This window comes from Dryobates pubescens, chromosome Z (assembly GCF_014839835.1).
Source record: "Dryobates pubescens isolate bDryPub1 chromosome Z, bDryPub1.pri, whole genome shotgun sequence".
Lineage (NCBI taxonomy): Eukaryota > Metazoa > Chordata > Aves > Piciformes > Picidae > Dryobates > Dryobates pubescens.
In genome coordinates, this window is record NC_071657.1 from 35,926,790 (window position 1) to 35,948,843 (window position 22,054).

The window sequence follows — 22,054 nt, forward strand, 5'->3', positions numbered from 1 at the left end:
GTATATCCTGCCTGATCTAAGAGTCTGGGGAAATGGGAGGCTGCTCAGCTCCATGTACCTAGCTCCAGCCAGCAGCAAGGCTGGAGACATATTCCCAGCCGGCAGACACACAGAGATCACATGTACACACCACATATGTACCTACACACGTGTCTGGACACACAGGTCAGACAGGCATCCAGAGCACTCACATAGACACAGGCAGCACTGAGGACTTCGCCCTTCTCTCTTTAGCAACGCTGGATGGAGGTCACAAGTGACAGCATGCACGCATGAGCAGACAAGGGCATCTCCCCTGGCAGCCAGTGCACATCCTCAGCCTGACCAGCAGCTGCCCCACGATCCCAGTCTCCCCAGTAACTGGTACCAGGACATACAACTGCTAAGGCTGCAGCCACATTCCAGCTGCTGGAACAGGCCATGACGTTTGTGCACACATAGAGAGATTCATCACCCAGGACAGAGTGAGAAAAGACTCTGGAGAGCAGCCCAGCTCAGGTCATGGCTAACAACCATACCCACTAGCCCTTTTACCTCATTTTCCCCCATTCAATCCTCCCTGGATCACCTCAACCACCTTTTCCTACCTTTGGTTTCTCCACAAACATCTGCACTTCCCTTGTACCCATAGTGTGTCTCCCAGCCCTGGGCAGCAACCCTCCTCAGTCCAAAATTACTGGATTTTCCTCAGACCAGAAATGAGTCAACTATATGATTTAAATCTTAGTCAGCAGTTGTACTGCTGGGTGATTATAATAAAGTGTTCTCAAAAAAGGGAAAACCAGAAAATCCTAGTATTCCAATGGAAGGTTATACTTGTAAACAATAATCCAGAAATAATGGAAAGGATAGACATTAACAGGATGACATTTTGCATTCACAGCCTCTGTCATCCAAGTGATACTAACAGATTTTTGGAGACTGTTTTACTGGCTTTTGACCATGGCTCTTCCAAATTGTCATGATATGCCTGTAGCGTAACTACTAGCTTGAGTGTTTCTCAATAAATGTTTCATGATTACTGCTTGATGTTACTTGAGCCCAGTCATATCTTGATACTTTCTTTGCATTGTATTCATGCAGCATCAGCATACACTCCAGCAGTTTAAGACTACCAAGTCTTGTATGCTGGCCTTATTGAAGTTAAGTCAAATTGAGTTAGATTTGAGATCTACCACACATCAACAGAAGTTCTAACATGCATTTTAACAATAGCAAGAGACTGAAGAGAGTCATTCGTCATTGGAATAGGCTGCCCAGGGAGGTGGTGGAGTCACCGTCCCTGGAGGTGTTCAAGAGGGTTGTGGCACTTGGTGCCATGGTCTAGTCATGAGATCTGTGGTGACCGGTTGGACTAGATGATCTTTGAGGTCTCTTCCAGCCTTGGTGATATTGTGATACTGTGTGATACTGTGAATAGGCACTGCTAAAGAGATTCATGTGTGCTGTATGTTCTTGCAATGCAGGAACGTTTCATTCCTTTCTACCACCAAATTTATGCCAGGAAGATGGACACTAATTAATTCTAGGATGCTGTTCAAAATGGTTAGAATTCTAAGCAGAATTTTAGTTCAGGCTCTTGCTTCTCGATGTCATAAAGGTATTTGAAAATGTAATCACTTATAACTTGGTGGTGTGGACTGGATAGAGAATTTTATTTGAATAGAAAGCTTTATACCTTCCCCTGATATGACAAACTAAGTGTCTTGCCTATACCTGCAGTGTAAAATATAATTTGCCCTCTCAGAATACTCTGTGTGTGTGTGTATGTTGTTTCATGAGTTTAAAAAGTTTACAAGTTCAGGAAGTTAAGGTGATGGGAAAGGAAGATTATTCTACACCTATCATGTATCACTGATATCACAGAGCCATAGAATCACAGAACTGCCTGGTTGGAAAAGCCCTTGAGGTCATTGATTCCAACCACATCCTAACATCTCCCTGTACATGGCTGTTAAACCATAGCCCTAAGCACCTTATCCGAACATCTTTTAAACATCTCCAGGGATGGTGACTTCACCACCTCCCTGGGCAGGCTGTTCCAATTCCTGATGATGCTTTTGGTGAAGAATTTTTTCCTGATATCTGACCTAAACCTTCCCTGTTGTACATTGAGGCCATTTCCCTTGTCCTATCACTTGTTACCTGAGAAAAGAGGCCAACTCCCGCCTCACTACAACCTCCTTTCAGGTAGTTATATAGACCAATGAGGTCTCCCCTCAGCCTTCTTTTCTCCAGGCTAAAACAACCTGATCTCTCTCAGCCTCATAGGACTTACGTTTAAGAACCCTCACCAGCCTTCCAAACAGGAAATTTATGTAGGAATATGAAGGAACTAAAGCAGGAGATGAAGTTTTATAGTGGTAATAGAGCATATTCTGACTTGAACTGTTTTATACATGGGAAAACAGACCTGTAAAGACAATAGCTTGTATCATACTTAATGTGTATGAGTAAAAGTGGATATTTTGAACATACAATGACCTCTTAGTTTTTATTCCAATTTTTTCCACCCACAGATTCATTGAATAAATTGCTAATACCAAAAGCAGTCAAATCCCTTATAATCTTACAAGTAGCGGGGGCTGGAAACACAGGTTTGTAGCAATGCACTTGGTTTTCCGTTGCTTTCAGTCTTAGGACTTATAACTATAGATTGTGCTATAGATATTAGTTGTAGGTCCTTTGTGTAGCTTTTGAGGATATTTTGGCAAGATAAGTTGCTTTATAATTTATTGTATTCCTAAATAGTGTAAAGTGTTCTTTTCTTCTTGAGGTATTTTGTATATGCACATATGCTCTTGAAGTCTTTACATGCTTAGAGGGTGACTCACCTGCATCCATTCAAGGAGTTTATCACTAACCTCTGAAAATCATTACACCACAGTTTTATTAAAAAAAAAAATGTGAGAAGAAGAAGGTAGCCCTATGTCTTTATATGGAGCTTTATTTTTATTCTTATCCCTAAGAATATTTTTGAACTTTTTTCCTAAGGTAAGTTCAGGGTGACCTGAGTAAATGGTTCCTGAGAGAGCTATGGAAATGTAGTGTTGATGAAAATCCACTGTAAAAGATAACATGCACATGGTGTTTCTAAGCAAAATGAATGATTCAAAGGAAAAAGAATTAAATTATGTTTACCCCAGTAAACTGTTGTAATAATACTCAGTCACTCATTACCATTTGGATTCATACAAACAATTCTGTAAAAGTGTAAAAAAAAAAGAACAACAATAGAAAAAGGTTTCCAGTTTTAGAGGAATAGCAGTACTTAGAAGTGGGAAAATGACAGACTGTAGTCAGTGGTTCCTTACAAGGGTCAAATGGAAAGGGTCTTAGCATGTAAGTGCAAAATTCTCAAAGGCATTGAAAGAAAAAATAATGAGCTACAGTCTACCTTTCTAGTAGAATTGAACAATCAGGTTAAAAAGTAGTGACACACAACTTACACATGCAGATGCCATCAATCTAGGTAGATATGAAGCAAGGACTAGTAGATTAAATGACCAATAAAAGCATCACAGGCAGAAGAAAATTTTAAAGATCTAAATCTGATTCTATCAAAGTATAACTTTAGTAAGGATTAGAAAGAATTTCTCCCCAAATGAGTGCATTACTTGCTCATGCTTGTTCTTGGTACAGGTTACTGTTATGGACTAAGTTTCCAATGATACTTGCAATTTCTCGCTTTTTATAGTGCTTTTCCTCCCATGAAAATGCCCCTATTCAGAGGCAGCTCTTGGTAAAACTGATCATCAGGTACTTTTGTGTATTCTGGAGAACTAAACTGGCAGCAAAAAATCTGATGCAAATTCTGGTAGGAATGTTCAAAAGTGAATCTGCTCTTTTGATTCTCTCCCCCCTTGATGAAATGTACATATAACTCCAGCAAAACGTACACCAGTTTGCTCCTGCTTTGATCAGTTAACCAGTTCATATTTTCAAAACATCCTGTAAACAGTTCATTTAGACCAAGAGGAAGAACTTCTGCTGTAACTATAGCTCATTTCTATCCCACATGTCACACTGTAAAATTTGTTTTATCCAGTTTCAAAAATAGCTACTTCAGCTGTGTCAAAAAACATATGGCAAGCATCACCCCCACACATTGCAGTCTATTGTCATCACCCATTTATGTCAAAGGGAATTAATATCATACACACTCCTTAATCTTTCAGAATAGGCTGGAAGGAAATGCAGTAGAAGTGCTTTCCTGCAGCTGTCTCTGCACATCCTCTAATTGTGAGCTGTGGTTATCCTTCTCAACTGGAACATCAAAATGCAGAAATACCTACATTTATCTTTTTTGTGTTGCTCACTATTTCCTGGTATCTTTTTACTCTGTTAGTAAGCAGTAGTTTTTCCTTCTATCTCTGTGTGAGACAATCTCTTAGAAGAATTGTTTTGTTTTGTAATGGCAATGATAACAAATTCTTCTTCAGTTTTGTCCTCCTGGTTGACCCCATAATGATCAACCTTACAAGGCTGGGTTTTGTGTAACCAGCTACCTCCCTCAGCAATGACAGACCTTAGAAGAGAATTTGCCTCCATTTGGTCACTGTCATCTCATTTACAAGTGAAATTTTGAATCTCTATCTGACTGTTGCTCCTAAAGCTATTGCAAGCGTTCTGTTTTATATTTCTCATCTTGTTTTGCTTCTGTCTTTCCTCTTGGCCTTTCTCCAATAATACAGGTTGGGTTTTAGGAGGCTGCAAGGTATCAGATCCCAGAATACAGATTTCAGTAGGTTTAATTTAGGCCACTGAATTTTAGAAACTGACTAATGATTTATACTGTATTGAAATAAATAAATGCATAATATAACTATTCAGTTGAGCAGCTATGTTATATACATAGCTGGACACCCAATAGCAAATTATGTAAGCATGTGTTTCTCTCCCTTGCTATTCAGCAAGGCAGTAAAGAGTGTATTTAGCATTAAACTAGTCCAGGTCCACTAAGATCAAGCAATTTGTTTCAGAATCATGCCAAAGAGAAGAATATTGCTAAAAGACATCCCTCATTAAACATTATTTTGTTGTTTGGTACATTGGAAAGAAATAGATGCCAACAAGGAGAATTAGGGTTCCAGACTGAAATATTTCACCTCTCACCTGACATGTTTAAGTGTTTTCACTGTGTTAAGTGTTATTTATTTGGTTGCTTTTTTTTTTTTTTCGCCTTTATGGAAAGGTGTCTGATAGAAACTGGAAACAGATTTGAGTAATAACACTTGCATTGGATTTCCCTGGATTTATTTTTCCACTGAGTAAACTCTATAAAATATTCTTTTAAGATTCATAGAGACTTCTTCTATTTGACCCTACAACTCCTACACCTCAGATGAACTCAGACTGTCATGTGCTACTGAACTGTCCATCAACAGAGACTGTACCATGTTCTAGGATTAAATTTAAGGAAATAGTCTACATATTTTTTAGGGAAACTCTTGGTAAATTTTAAATTCTAGCTTGTTGCAGAAAATAAGACAACATTTTGTGTAAAGTGGGATACATGCTTCAGAAATATATTAGGAAAAAAACCTGCTTTTCTTTTGTATATCTATTTTTTACTTCTACGTCTGTTAGAACATGGATGCCACCATTATTCTGCTGATTTGACAACTGTTTCTATTTATGTAGAATATTAATGTAGGAATTTTCATGCTCCAACAGGTGAGCAAGTGTTTTCTTGTTTTACCAAATCAAAGAGGTAAATGCTGAATATGGCATTTTGGAAGGCAGTGTTTGTCACTCCCCTCATTCCTTGATTTCCTGTCAATATGCTGATTAAGTGTAGACATCTCAGACATTTGGCAACTATATGCAAATAAATTTCTGAAAGATTACCATGGCATTTTGGTACTAAAGTGCAGATATTATTAAATATGTAGGAGACATTAGAAAGGCCTTCCCTAAAAAGCACTTAGAAGTGCTCTGTGAAAGCTGCAACTTTGATTTCCTGGCCTTACAATTTTTGCATACATTCATATCTCTTCAACCAAATTTGTCATGATATTTAAGTAGGGTGGTTCATTTTTTTTTTTTTTTTAGTTAAAAACCTCCAGTATATCCATTTGTTTGGAAAAGGGATGACTTTTCTCAATGAAATCAGGGTGACTTTAAAACATTGTATGGTGCAATAATTTTACCACCAAGGGCAATGAAATTAGAAAACAATATTATTTTAAAACTGTTATGTTAGCTATGAATACTTTGCTTAATATAGACCTTATGCTTCTGGAAAAAAACCTACAACTAATATCCTTTTGGTGGATGAATGAAGATTCCTGTAAGATAACTGACTTATAAATACAAATATGATTCACTGAGGGTTCTGCCGTATAAATTTTGGGTTTTGCTTATCCACTACACACAGGAAGGAAAGGTCAGGGCCAAAGGCAGCAAAAGCAGAAATCCAGGACAAAAAGTTACAGTACGCAATATGTTTTAAAGTTTTACAGCTGTTGCTGTCCCTCTTTTTGTATTATCCGGATGTACCAAAATTCATGTTTTTAATCTGGCTAATGTCATATCAAACATTAAGCATTTCGTACACACAACTGAAGGCACTCTTGATTTCTTCACCTGCATTTTGACTTGGACTTGGGTCAAATTTCAGAACTGTTTATTACCAGTGAAGTAATTCTGCAGATACTGGGAAAAACACAGTACCAACATAAAACACAGATTCTGCTGGCTAATATTCCCATTATTCTGAAGTGCGATTCCTTCAATTCTAACTTACTAATTTATTTAGAAACAACTAAACAAACACAACCAAACTACAACAACAACAACCACCAAAAAAAGAAAGAAACAAACAAAAAATGCCAAACAAAACTAAACAAAAACCCTCAAGGTGAAAAGTTATTTTCAGTCTGTTTATTTCAGTCCTGTCTTCATTGTGAAATGTTATAATTCCTGTTCAAATTCTTGTCAGGTTTGGAGACTGGTTTGACAGTAGACACTCTTTTGCCTTGTTCTAAATCTAGTTATTGGATCTGCAAGTTGCTATCTTTAAGGCAGCTTTATTTTCCTATGATTTATTTTCTCAATATGAGGGCATGTCTTCAAAATAGTGATTTTTCAGAAACAGATATAGAGTTACAGTACACTAAACCAAAACATAACCCAGTAATTCATTTCAGTAAATAAGGATCATAAAATATCAGCCCATTTGCATTAAAATTTCACAGGAAAGGCAAAGTTAAAGAAATTATTACTTACTGTGCAGGAAAGTAGGTATTCTTCAGTTAAATATTAATAAATTTTAACAGTTGCTCTGATTTAGGCAGTACAATATTAGAAAATTACATATGTACACACACATTTGCCAAAAATGTTGTAAGCTATGTGGCTGAGTCTAGTCTTCTGTTATTTTCTTAATTTTACAAAAGAAATGTTGCACTTTGTTTTTTCATGCTGGAAAATATAGATGTTACTTCTTTGCACATCAAATTATTGCCAAAGATGCCAGGGTGCAAACAACCTTCAGAGTACTAAATCAAATAAATGTTTCCTCAGTTGTATAACTTGGGAAAAGATGCAGTACAAATTCTTTCCTGGCCCTCTCCCCACTCTTTCATGATGGGATAAGGCTGTTCCTTTGCTTCCTTTGCTTGCTCTCCCCCGCTCCCCACAATCAGTAAAAGCTAGGTCTTTCTTTTGCTCCTCACCATTTGGCTTACAAATCAACCAGCATAAACATAACTTTTTGCAGGCGAATATCCATTCTATGTTGTATATGTTTACGGGTTTTATTTAGTAGGTAGGCTGCACTGCAGAACTAGTTTGAGTGACAGCTGCCTAAAGACAGCAGCCTCTTCTAGAGCACTCATATGGACTGCCTCCCAGTGCCAACTTCCTAGATACTGGCTGTGCCAAAGCACCTTCTCCTCCTCTTCTTATGGGAACACTAGGAACTTGCCTATCCTCGGTGTACAAAACACTGGATTAGCCATTCAAGTTAAAGGTTAACTCCAAAAGCCCTTTAGTTTTGCAGTCTCATTCTCTGAGGAAATTTGTGTATTTTGCTGTACAGAAACTTCAGTTCTCATGAAGTGAATTAATTCATTGAGCTGAGATGCCTTGTCTTCCCTGAGTCAGCCTGAAATTAATGAGGAGAGCACTTCTAGATGGTGATTGGCCTAGCCAAAGCCTCTGGAGGGTCCTAACTCCTTTTACTGGGTATGAAGAGCAGACAATACAGCTAAGTTCTTAAAGTTTGTAAAAATTAGGTAGCTGGCACACAAACTTTTCAGGTATATTGGTCCTTGCATCAAGACTCAGCCCTGCAGAGACTGTGAGGCAATAGTGAAGGAGGGCAGGTTTTTGGCACCAGTTTGTGAGAAGAGACCTGTTTTACACAGGATTCTAACACTGGAGAGTAAAACTTTGCTTCTGAATTCAGTACATCCAGGTTTCTTGACTCCTTTTCACCTTTGAAAAGAAGCCATAGAGTTATGACAGCTCTTGAGTTCCAGTGGCTAAAGATAACCTAAAGAAGCAAATCTGACCAAGGGAAAAATGCTGTGGACTAATATAATGAGAATTATTATGGTCAGGGTGAGGAAGAAAAAACAATTATTAAGAAGGTAATTGTTGCTTTGGAGTAAGACAAATCAACTGCACTAATGACATTCATTTTATTTAGATATATATATATATATATATATATATATATACTTGCCTAACCTGCTAATAAAACTTTCAATGATTCAATGGTAGCTTTCTCACCATCTCTCTCTTCTGGTGTTTAACTAGCTTTGATGCTATGCCCTTGGAAAGCTCGTTTGAGGAGGTGTTTCTATCTGCCCTACCCTCACACCAAGTTGTTTTCCAACTTCTCAATTAAAAGCTTTGTTGTTAGTGTTGATTCTGTCTTTTCATATCTACACAATCTTTCACCTAGCCAGGGCAGGTGCAATGTTGGACTTATTCTGTGCCAGAAGTAGCAGATACATGTTCCTGGATTGGTCTTTGCATTCTTATCCAACTTGTCAATACATACGTAATATGTTTTCATGGAATTTTTTTTTTTTTTTAATCTGTACCACGAGTTGCAACATGTAAATGTTTGTGTCTGCAGTGAGTATATAGTTTTCAAGGACATTTTAAAAAATAGGATAAGGCTTCTAAAGAAGCTGTCACCTGACTACATAAAAAGAGCAATTTATTTAATATGCAATTGCATAAAAATATGCAATATTTTTTAAGTCCTGAGATTTTTTTTAATATCTGGTTTTAGCTGAACAATATTCTGTCCCCTGAAAAGATCATTCCACAGTGTTTTCAGGATGAAATCATTTTTGGTCTTATTTACGTCTTCTTACTATTCAAAATATATCTTTCTTTTTCTATTGGCAACAGTTACAGGGAAGCAGGTACTTCAATGTCTCTTTTCCTTCTCCTGGGTATAGAAAGATATGGAGACCCAGGATAGATGATAGAACAGAATATCTGAGCTGCTCTAATAAAGTCTGTTTCATACATACAGTCCTAAAACTGGGGAGAATAATGCTTACATACCTGTGTCCCTTCTTTTAATTAAGTCAGTTCAGTGAAGCTGAAGAGGTGAAACAAAAGCAGACCTGAGCTTTTGTCAGAACTTTCTGAAATTCAATAGTTGTTATCAAAACATTGTGTAAATGTTATAGCTCCACAGTTGCAGGTTTTGGCTCAGATTCTGACTGCACTTGAATTGTTTCCAAGTGATCAAAAGAGACATTAATAGATGCCTAGTAAGAAAGTTCACTTTATGCTATTTACAGGCTACTCTAATCTCAAGACATTTAGATAGCTGTGATAAACACCACTTTGAACTGAACCTAACCTGTTCTTGAAGGATTACAGAAAACTAAAGTCTGTGAAAGCATTAAAGACAATTAATTAAATTAATCAAATTAATTATTCTTACACATTTCTTGAGTCATCATGAATGGTTTCACAAAATTCAGTGGGCAATACACTGTACGTTCACATGGATAGTCACACAGATATTCCATGTATATTACAGGACAGCAGCAGTTTGTTTTCTTTTATTGAGAGCAGATGACTTTAGGTATAAAGAGAGTGGATAGGACAGAGGGTTTGTTTTTTTGTAGTTCCAAAGCAGGCATCTATTAATAGAAATTGAAGCCTGGAATATATCTCCTAGTGTAGCCATAAACAATTCAAAAACATAATTAACAAAAAGCTAGCAGATATAATTTTCATTTTAGGTTGTTAATGCCTTAGAGTTTGAAAAATGTTATGCATTAAATTTTTTTGGTAGTAATTAGATTAAAACATTATCTTCTACATTGTAAAATGTTAGAAGTATTCATCAGACAAAAACACTGGTCTGGGGTCGTAGGGTTTTTTTGTTGTTTTGTTTTTAGTGTAATGATCACTGTGAAATGGTCTGAAATACAATTTTTATTATTTTTAAAATTAAAAATATTAATCTAACCCTCATGAGCAGCTGATATCAAAACTGATAAATTTCAGTAGAGCAACATCAAATTAATTTTGGTCTGAGTAAAGTTGAGTTAATTTAAAAGTGATCTATCGCAAAAATCGGCAGACTGAAAGAAGTCTGATTCTGTTTAATTTATGGTATTTCCTTTCATGTGATGTCTAATTCTGTGTCAAAAGGACAGTTGATTTGAGCAAAATATTTAAACTTATATTTTTTATACATACTCAAATTCTATTAAAACCTGATTGGATGTTTTGGTGAGCAGGAATAGAATTAGATGTTGCTGAAATGTTGGCATATGCTGAAGCATTTTATTGGGCTGGAGGCTAAGTGGCTCTCAGTGGAAACACTGATTTTAGTAATAACAAAGCCAGACAATGTGCCACCTTTTCCACAAATTCACCAACTGATAAGCATTTTCACCCCTGGAGTGATGAGTTTACTTGTTTCCTGCAAAGAAAAATGAAAAATGCAGTGACCTATTACATATCCAAACCACTTTTAAAAGAGTCAGGCAGAATGGTTACAATTGTATATGCATTGTGCTGTGTTTGGAATATTTGGTTAGATTTGCTGTATTGCTGTGATCCAAATGTGAACAATTTACCTGGTATCAGTTTATAAAATCTTATATGATTCAGCAGAGCTAAGAATTACATTGTCTAAAGTAAATGTAGTATAAATATTTTCTTGCATTGTTATATTTTATAGTGCAGGAATATCTTTGCTGTATGTGCTGTTTCTATAAAGCAGATCACTGAATTTTTGGAGTTTAATTGTTTTTGCTTTTCCTATGAGTTTCAATATATTTTTAGTATTATTAATTTGCATTTTAATTATCAGACAGTAAGAAACTGTGATAATTGGCTTTTTTAAATTGTGAAAATACCCAATATGCTGCACAGCAATTTGCTTGTGATACCAAATGTTTAAATGTCTTCTAACAGCATTCATAAAATGTAGTGTGACTATAAAGTAATGGAAATACAGACACCAGGATGTGTGCCAGCTTGTGTCAACTGGGTATTATGCTGTAAGCGAGTAATTAAACATCTACAAAGGGACACAAAAGAATGTACCTTAGGCTGAGACCTTTTGAAGTTGTATGTATATTAATTTTGAGAATACTAAACTATATGAAAAATAAGGTCTTTTCCAACCACTACCATTCTATGATGCTTTGATTCTCATAATGCAGGAGTTGGAAACAACAATCACATTTTGATAGTGATATTAACCACAGGACCTTGCACCCTTAGACAGATCATTCCCTTGCAGATAGGGGCCTGTACCAACCTTTCTGTACCTGTGCAATTGTCTTGGGTTTTCAAGCACCATGAGTCCATTCTTATTATGTATGCATGGTCAAGGCCACCCAAATGCTACAAACTAATAGGTGAAGCAGAGGTACGGATGTGGGGGGGCGATCTGGCTGCAATATCTGTCACCCCATTGATCACCAGGGTTGATTTGGCTGATCTGGCTGGCTAGGCGGGTGTCCCCTTCCTCCCTCACTGCTCCACATGCATCCCTCCTGAAGCTGTGCGCTTGGTCGAACAGGACGACCTTCCCCAATAGAGACAGAACCATTCATCGGTCAAAGGTATACGTTTTTTTTCAGGGGAGGTTTATGCTGGAGGTTAGGAGGAAGTTCTACACAGAGAGAGTGACTGCCCATCGGAGTGGATTGCCTGGGGAGGTGTTGGAGTCACTATCATCGGAGGTCTTCAGGAGGAGACTTGATGGGGTGCTTGGTTGCATGGTTTATTTGATTAGGTGGGTTGGATGATAGGTTGGACGCGATGATCTTGAAGGTCTCTTTCAACCTGGTCTATTCTATTCTATTCTATTCTATTCTATTCTATTCTATTCTATTCTATTCTATTTTTATTCCTATTGCAGGTACCCTTCCCAGAAGGATCAATTGACTGTTACTATGAAGAAGGTGGATCTGAAGGATTGTATCATACAAGGTGTTGCAGAGCATCTTTAAACTCTGACTTTACTTGGATTGTTCTGACCTGTGTGGAATAGAATGATTCTAGTTATTTAGAGTTTGTCCCATTCTTCATATCACTTTATTTCCACAGTTACAAAAGCTTTCCTATTTGAAGATATTCAGGTTTGTACACTAGTGAACTGCTTTCAGGCTAATGTTTAGGAGGTGCCGTGCTACCAGAATAGCAGTTTTGGATAGCACAGAGTGCTTGTTCATCTTACTGACAGACTGGCTGTAAGCAGCACAACATGTACCTCAGAGAGTTTCCAAATGTACTTTAGATACAAAGCACTGAAAAAAGGGAACAATACACATTTCTCCATTTTAAACTCTGTACAATGATAAATGAGGCCCTATTCATGTTTGTTCTATAGTTGTTACTTGTAACAAACACAATGAATAAAGAGACTGACATGCATGTTATGACAGCAGTTTCAGGTTTCATTCCCATCTTAATCCAGTACAAAACCTCTGAATTACTCAGGTGACTGGTGTTATTTGGTTTTCTAACTTTTCATATTTAGAAACCACTGTGTTAGCCCTAGGACTAAAACACTATGTAGAACCCAGCTTTGAAAAGTCCCTAGGTCCCTGAAGTGGATTATTTAGTTAGGCAGAAAAATGTACAATTCCTTAAGCCAATCTTCCTGATGTTATGAACCATCCATCAAAATGTTCACAAAAGCTGGTCCCTAGAAAACTATGGAGGAGAAAGAGGAAAGAGCTCTAGGAATTTAAAGGCAGGTGACAAGAGCTTCCAATGGATTTAGTTTGGATGTTGGCTGGACTGGATGTGGTTAGCTGTGCAGCTGAATCTCATGATAGTATAGTTCCTCACATAGCAGCTACCCAGCAGCTTTCAGTCTATCATATATAGCCATATGAGATAAACTGTTATGGGTGCCACAGCTGAACTGTTCACAATATGAGCCCCAGGCAGTCTTTATCACTGGCATTCTTACAACACACTCAATAGCTATTACTTAACAGTATCATGAGAGAAGACAAATGTGTAATAGGTGAGAGCAGCAGAGGACTCATGCAGAAAACACTTGTAACTTAAGGAACACAGGGGAGGAAGCCAGCATGAGCAAGTGATAAAAGAGTTTAGCAGGTCCAGGCTAAGCTTCTTGAATGATCACTACCACCAGGAAAGAATTTAAAGCTGATTATCTTGGGGAAGAGACATGCCTGTCAGCTGGTTGAATCAGATTAGTTGTAAGCTTCTCTCCTAAGTGTTTCTTTCAAGCTCAAGCTCACTTTATCTTCTGAAAGACTTTGAGAACTAGCTCTCACAAGTAGTGTGTAGGAATGTCTGTTCTCAGTGACATGCTGAAATGCCAGTGCCTGTGGGACTGTCTGGATTGTGTGGTGCAGTCTTGTGTTGCTCTAGTCTGAAATGCAGCCTGGAACATAAAGACATGAATTTAGGAAACAGCATCTGAATATCTGTGGGCAAGATTTTGAATAATAAAAGACTTAACCAAAGGGCTAAATCTATACCTAAAGCAGATTAATGGGAAACCTGGTAGCTGGCAGTATTGTGATTTCTGATAAATGGGCTGTAAAAGTGCCACCATATATAATTATCCTTCCATTTTACAAGATCTGCTGATGAACAAAGCATCACCAAAATGCATATTGTATCCGGTGCCCTACCACTTAATGCTTTTCTTTGGGGTGTGGCCATATTTACACAATGCATGCATTTAACGCTATTGATTTGGGCCCTTTTCAAAAGACAGTCATGGGAAACATAATCAAGAAACTATATAACTTCATACAAATCTGCAAGTGTTTGATGTTACAAAAATCCTCAAGTTATCCCTCTTTTCAGTAACACTCCACACTAAAAAAAGAGAAAAAATTACTCTGATATGTATAAGACAACAAAACACAATGGCTTGTGAAATCTCATTTAAGCTGGAAAGCAGAGTAGAGAAAGCTATGAAATAAGAATTGCTGCAGAGTGCCCTTAGTACAGACTACTGTGTTCAATTTTGAGCCCCTCACTGCAAGAAGGACATTGAGGTACTAAAGCATGTCAGAAGAAAGGCAATGAAGTTGGTGAATGGTCTAGAGAATGAGGAGTGAATGAGGGAACTCTGTTTATTTAGCTTGGAGGAAAGAAGCCTGAGGGAAGACCTTATCACTCTCTGCAACTACTTGAAATGAGGCTGTAGCAAGGTGGGTGCCGTTCTCATTTCCCAAATAACAAGTGATAGGATAAAAGAAAAGGATCATCAAGTTGCATGAGGGGATGTTTAGATCAGATATTATGAAAAATTTATTCACTGAAAGCGTTGTGAGGCTGCTCAGGGAAGTGGTGAAGTCATCACCCCTGGAGATATTTGCAAGATGTAGTGATGAGGGACATAGTTCAGGGTTAGGCAGTGCTGAGTTAGCAGCTGAACTCAATAATCTGAAAAGTCTTTTACAACCAAAACAGTTCTATGATTCCATGATTCTGTGATTCTCAGATGAGTGCCCTGCCCTTTTGGCAGTATCTAAACCCTACATATGTTGGAAAAGATGTTCTATTTTAAAACACCAAGCAAATATTAAACTTCTACATGATCTTATTTTTTGCATCCTTTGACACTTGATTGTAACTTGTAATTTTCTCAGATGAAGAAACCTTTTAACAAGATAGCTCTGAAATAATACAAACAATCAAAACCCATAAAGTGAATGTCACAGTGCTTCTCCCCAAGTGCGCTTTTAGGGATCAAGTGAAAGCAGCATTCTCACAACTGCAAGAAAATAAGCATTGCTGCACTCTTTGGAACAGCTAAGCCCAAAGAGCACACTTTCCTCTTGCTCTTGCCTTACAAAAAGTGAGAATACCTGTGTCAAGCACATGCCTTTTGAGGCATACTGCAGAACTCACTGCTGAGCCTCTTCCTATTATCTGCCAGACACATTTCAGAGACATGATAGCTCTTGTGAAACTTTATTTTCTTTGAGTCTTTCTACATGTTTTAGTTATATAGCACTCAGCCCTTGCTTTGTTGCCTGAGAATGGCTGTGAGTTAAAGTCAAAATCAAATAATATCTGCTTCTTTCATTATTGGTAAGAAATTATTTCAGTTAATGGTTTATGAAACAATGAGAAAATGTGTGAACTACAGAAGTAAACAAACCCAGGTATTACACTGGGATTTTCATCTATGCATCCAGGACATCTAAGGCAATGAAGCTGGTGAGGAGTCTTGAGCACAAATCCTATGAAGAATGGCTGAGAGAACTGCAATTGTTCAGCCTGAAAAAGAGGAGAGTGAGGGGAGACCTCATTGCTCACTGCAGCTACCTGAAGGGAAGCTGTCGTGAGGTGGGGGCTGGCCTCTTCTCCCAGGCCAGAGGAGACAAGAGGAATTTGCCACATATTGCACCAGGGGAGGTTTAGGTCAGATATTAGGAAAACATCTTCACTGAAAGGATCATCAGGCACTGGAACAGGCTGCCCGGGCAGGTGATGGAGTCATTACCCCTGGAGGCATTTAAAAGACGTTCTGATGAGGTGCTTAGGGGCATGGTCTAACAGCTGTGTAGTGGGAGATGTTAGGTTATTCCAAACTCGACGATCTTAAGATGTTTTCCAACCAGGCAGTTTTATGATACTATGAATGAGCACTGCATGTAAGACACAAAATGCTGTAACTGTGATTGTTCTAGTTTTGCAGTACAAAGCTAATCCTATGAATTTAAAAAAATGGTATGTTAAATTTTAAGAGATTCCATCTGCAAAACAATGTCAATGAAGCTTAAAGTATCTTACTCTATTACAAGAAATTGCCCCAAATCAGTAACAAATTTCTCTTCTGTCTGTGAATGCCATTAAAATCTTCCGGGGAACAGGGAACAGGGAAAAAAAAGGAAAAAAGAAAAAAAAAGGGGGGAAAAAAAAGCTTGCCTTTTCTAGTCTCAACAAATATTTACAAACTGGTTGCACATACTTTGGGATCCTTCGCAAGAAGTGTGTGGCATCAGCAATTAGAGATACTCCTAAGATTGCTCTCATTTGGAAATAAAAGACAATAAAAGACTTAAGATGGTGTTAAAATCTCTAAGGGTGCAATTTACCACCCCTACCTTCAGCCACCCAAATTTAACTATCTAACATTGGCCATCTAAATTTAAACATCAGGTTTAAATGTCTATTCTGTCAGTAGAGACAAAAACAACTTCAGATTCATGTCACTTTAACACAGAAATCTGAGAGCACTGGGAAGTGTCTGTGTTTCCATTAGAGAAGTCGCCTAGATGATGGCTTTATGCAAGGCATCTAAGTTTCAAACAGAAAAATTAGATGAAAGAAATACCAGGTAACTCCATACTCCAGAAGAGGAAAGCCACTGAAGAATTTGACAAAAAATGGGGGAAAATTACTGTCATCTGATTCTGAAACTGGAAAACTAAAGCAATACATTAAAAAACAAATCCTGAGAATATCCTTGAGGAAATAAGAAATATTATTAGTATACATCTTTGTTTAATAAATACTCTGATTTCAGTGCTTAACAATGAAGTGCTGGAAGGATCTGTATTCATAACAATTTTGTGATTGCTTTACTGTATTTCCTATACTTACTCTTAGCAAGAATTATATGCACATTCAGTCACTGACTACAAAAACAATACACACAGCTGCTATCGTCCACCCGACCTGGACTTGTGGCCCACACAGGTGAAGGCTGAACAAGCATTCAGACAAAGTTTTAAAAATCTGCATTGTCTAGAAGAGGAACCAAGTCAGGTGTTGAGAGATGACAGGACTGACACTGGGACTCAGCACTGGAACTAAAAGAAAAAGAAGATGCTGCAGTAAATCTGTAGTTCATTTCCTGACAAAAACAGTCATAAAATTTATGAAGCTGTTACTTTTGGCACAGAAAGGGTGGGGATAAAAATAAAAGCATCATATAATATGAAAATATGTTAACTTGTCTCTCTTTTTTTATATCTTCTAAGTTCCTAACTTCAGAGGCATTCTGAAGAGGCTTCTGGATCTAGACAGGCTCCCCATGACTTCTGCTTATTTCGTGTCTCTGATTTTCTCTGAGATCCTGGCTTGTACTCTGCTATCCTCCTACAGTTCCTTATGGCACTGTCTTAGTGCTATCCAAAAATACATGCGTTCCATAAAGAAACCGCCTATTTGCCTGGAACTGTTATCAGCATCCCAGGTCTTGCCAGTTTTTACCTTCAACTCACTATTTTCCTTCCAGAACCATTCCTTTCCAATTCATTGATTCAGGATAAACACTTTAATGCAAACTGTGCTAAATTAGAGTTCAGGTAGAAATGAAATCTGTGTTTGGTTTTGGTTTATTTCTTCCCTGTTTATGAATGGTCACACATTAATAATCCTGTGCTTAAAACATCCAATGAAATTTAATGAAAATTATTTCGTGGATATACTAAGGTGTGTTTTAGAGCCAATGTAGCATACAGAGGTATTGAATTCTTTCCCTGCTTCCCAGTTTTAGCAGTACTCAGGGATGCATAGAATATTCAAAGTCACATTCAGGTTGTTTGTGCAAAATTTGCATTTCCTATTGCCAGTGTTTTATATGTGTAAAGATGTACAGAAATTCAATTTGGAACTATAGAGGAGTTCTTAGCTTTTTCACATTTCCTCCAGTTTCAGACAACATACTGCCCTTTTTTGTGTTGTTGTTGTTTGTGTTTTTTCTTCAGCCTTACGCATGCAGACAAGCATTCAATACCTTTATTACATAACTGTTCAGAAATGCTCTCATTTCACAGGAAAGATGCATCTCATTCACACACCTTATGCAAACAAGATATAAATTGCTACACAAGTGAGGACATGCAATGTTATGCTTGAAAAGGCTATTCAGGTGAAGTCATCATGGCCCTTCCCTGTGCCAAACAGAGAAACCATCCCTTTGGCTTGTTTCTGGGACGACAAAACACTGATTCTTCATCAGTAATGGGGAAGAGCTGTGCAATGAAAAACAGCACCCCCTTCACATTCAAGGCTGGGTTGACCTCTACTGCGTGTGCTCTAATGCAGCAGATTTAGCACCGACTGAACCATTTTTAAAGAGCTAACCCAAACTGAGTGAATGGCGCAAATAAACATGTGGCTTATCTTAAGCACTTGTGGACCTTTATCTTCACCCTCGCCTTTGCCACAATCTGAACAGAACTATAGAAAAGCAAACTGCTCAGTAAGAAGTAGGATGACTGAATTATGGCTGATGTTTGATTTTGATGTTTCAAAAGATACATATTCCTCCAGACAGAGGCTTCACACAGCTGAGGCACATAAGCAGTTTGTCTTAACTGCAGATCTGCATTGAAATCACAGATATTTTTTCCTCAGCTGGAGTTTCTCAAAATTCACAAAGCCTTTGTAAAATTAGTGATTTGAAGACCTCTGCTGACTGGTAAATTTGTGCAAAGTTACTGGGGCAGAAAGGGAGGCAGTCAATATGGTTATGTTTTGAGAAAAGACTAGCCTGTGATAATTCCACAAGTTTTACATGTAGTTAGTGTCTACATGATAGGAGCTGAAACCAAATCACATTCCCAGATTTTTGGACAATGAAAGATGGTAGTCTTTAATTTTTGTCTGATAAGCATTATTCTCCAGGAGAGGACTAGAGTACAAAAAGTGGACTTGTAAGCTATAATTAGCTCAGGCTACATTCCTGAAATGAAAACTGAGAGAGAGAGGATAAATCTTCATTAGAGGTTCACTATTTTTAGTAGTTAATGATTTCTACATTTTTTAATGTTCATTGTTCTATGAAATAGAATATATGTTATACCAATACTTTCTAACTTGAAAAAGTCAACTTTACATTAAATTGAAGTCAATTTTGCAATACATCTCTTGAAAGAAAAGAAGTAGTACACTGAAGTAAGAATGAAGAGTAGACAGAGCAGGTAAGATGCTGACAGCTGCATTTCCCTATTCCTTTGCTGTTCCCCCTCCCCCTGTCTAACTCTGGTACTTTTCCTGTAACACTCCTCACTGCAGGGCAGCTTAGGAGTGTTCTGGCAGGGAACCGTCTGCTTATTCTCCCTGGAAACTGCACAGAGATCATAAATCCTTTTGGAGTTCTTAACCCTTGGATGTAACTGGCAGCTTTAATCTGCTTCATTAGTATATTCCAGCAAGAGGCAGTGCCAGCAAGCAGAGAGAAAACATATGTTCAAAATACTGGGCAGCCAGTCACACACTTTCTCAGATTTTTATGTAATGGATTTTGCAAGCAGAACCTGCTGTGCACTAGAAGAACTCTGTTAAGAAACACCAGTGTCATGATTAAAACTTATGATAGAAATAGGTCAAATTCCTTGATTCCAACAAATTCCTTGATTTAATCATGTGAGTGACTTCTAGTCCTTTTCTCTAGAATGATAATTGCTGTAATACTCCTTCTTCTCTGTCTTTTCTTCTTGGCATAGCTGGCACTTCTTTCATGCCTTCTACTGTGAAAGAGAACCAGGTGCCAATATTTATTCATATGGCAAGGTGATATGTGAATATTGATGATCTTCATGTAGGAAAAAAAAAAAAAAGAGGAAATGATGACCTATTAAGTTGATAGTTCAGCTGTTTAGATGATAGAACATTCTGTGCAAATCTTTCCAGCTGGCTAAATAAAATATAAGAGAGACCTACCCTTACTTGTCACTTACGTTTAGACCAGTATAATTACGATAGTATTCCAATAATGTTTTTCACTGTCACAGCACTGCTCTCTATATATTTCAGAACACTTTAATGCTTGAGGAAACATTTATCCTGCATACAAACCAGGTAAAATAAATTGCATGTTCCAAGTGGCATATGATTTTATTGTTGCAGTTAGGGAGAAGATTGATGTTTTATGCCTTTTTGTCACAGAAGTCCAAAGCTGCAAGAACCATTTATGACAGATACTGGAATGCTGATACATAACTCTGGGGGTTGTTCCACTGTTTTAACATGCTTGACGTTAGTGTTTGGCTATGTGTTTCTGAAGATGACAGAACATTGTCTCTTTATTAGTTTACATGATTTTTTCACCTCTTTTACACAAGGATTGCGTTCACAGCACTGATTGCTTAAGGCAAGTTTTATCTAAATGTGTTTCAATGTATGCAAATATCAGAGGCATGTTTTGCAACTTTCTGTCAGAATCCAATAAATACACAGCAATTAAAATAGAGATTATGAAAATCTAGTAGGCGGGCAAAGAAGTTTCTAAGAGGGCAATTTCCACACTTAAATATTTGCCAGATGATTTTTGAAAGAATCCAGAAGTTCACAAGCTGCTGTGAGGCTGCATGGGCAGTAGTGCTGAAGTTTGACATGATGATTTTCCCAAGGTCTCAATATTTAATTGAAACACACAATACTCTCCAATTATCAACAAAACAATTGCAAACATCATGGCGTTTAAACAATGGGCAGTTAGGAACTTCTAATGAGGGAGCAATAAGAGATGCAGTTGTACAGCTTGCCCTCTTAGGTACTGTGTAGTACCTGAGTACCTGAGTACTTAGGTGCTTTGGTACTTGGATACTTAAGTATCAGCTAAAGAGATCACCTAAAGTGAAGACTCCAGGGAGACCTTTTTCCAGTCTCTCAGTTCTTGAAGGAAGCCCATAAGAAAGATGTAGACGGTCTTTTTGGAAGAGCATGTTACAACAACAAGAGATCACATTTTTAAACTAAAAGAGTAGACAGATATAAGGAACAATTGTTTTAGAATGTGGAAGGTCACTCACTAGAACAGGGTGCATAGAGAAATGGTGGATGCATCAGCCCTGGGAACATTCAAGGCCAGGTCAGACAGTGCTCCAGGCAGGCTAATCTAGTTAAAGACATCTCTGCAGGGGAATGGGACTAGGTGGCCTTTAAAGGTCCTTTCCAATGCAAGCTATGCTGCAATTCTAAGTGAAGGACTTATCCATAGTATGCACAGGCAAAACATGCAAATAAAACATGTATTCCTGATTCTACAAAAACTGACTAAATCAACTTTCCTGAGAACAGTAAAGATGTAATAAAGGGTAGGGTTCTCCATATGTAATCCAAAAACCAAAATGGTGCTTGTTTAGTGTGATTCAACATCTGCTACAGCTGTAAGTCATTTACACTACGTATCTTCAGAGTTCTCAGAATTCAGCTTGATTCTGTGTGTCTCCACTTTTCATAGGGAGTTACTAATACAAAATTGCCCAGAAGGTCCACTTGTAGCTCAATGACAGTTCTGACCTGTATTAAGTTCTTGGAGAATATTCCATTCATATTCACTTATGGCTTATACCAGAACTTGAATTCCAGTCTTACAAAAGTATTAAAGTAATGCACCATGCACCAGAATAGCAGTGTTTTCCCTTGAATTTAATTGTTTTCTTTCATTGCATATGTTATTAAAAGATTTACTAGAAAACCAACAGAAAATGGCAGATTATTTGCCATGCATAATTCAGCTTTTGCAACAGGAAGATGAGAGGATATCAAATACTAACTCTAGAAAATGGTTGCAATATTTAAGACAAAGACATATATTTATAAAGGACAGTTTTTTCCAGGTTGTATGTGGGAGGTTTTGGTTATTATCGAG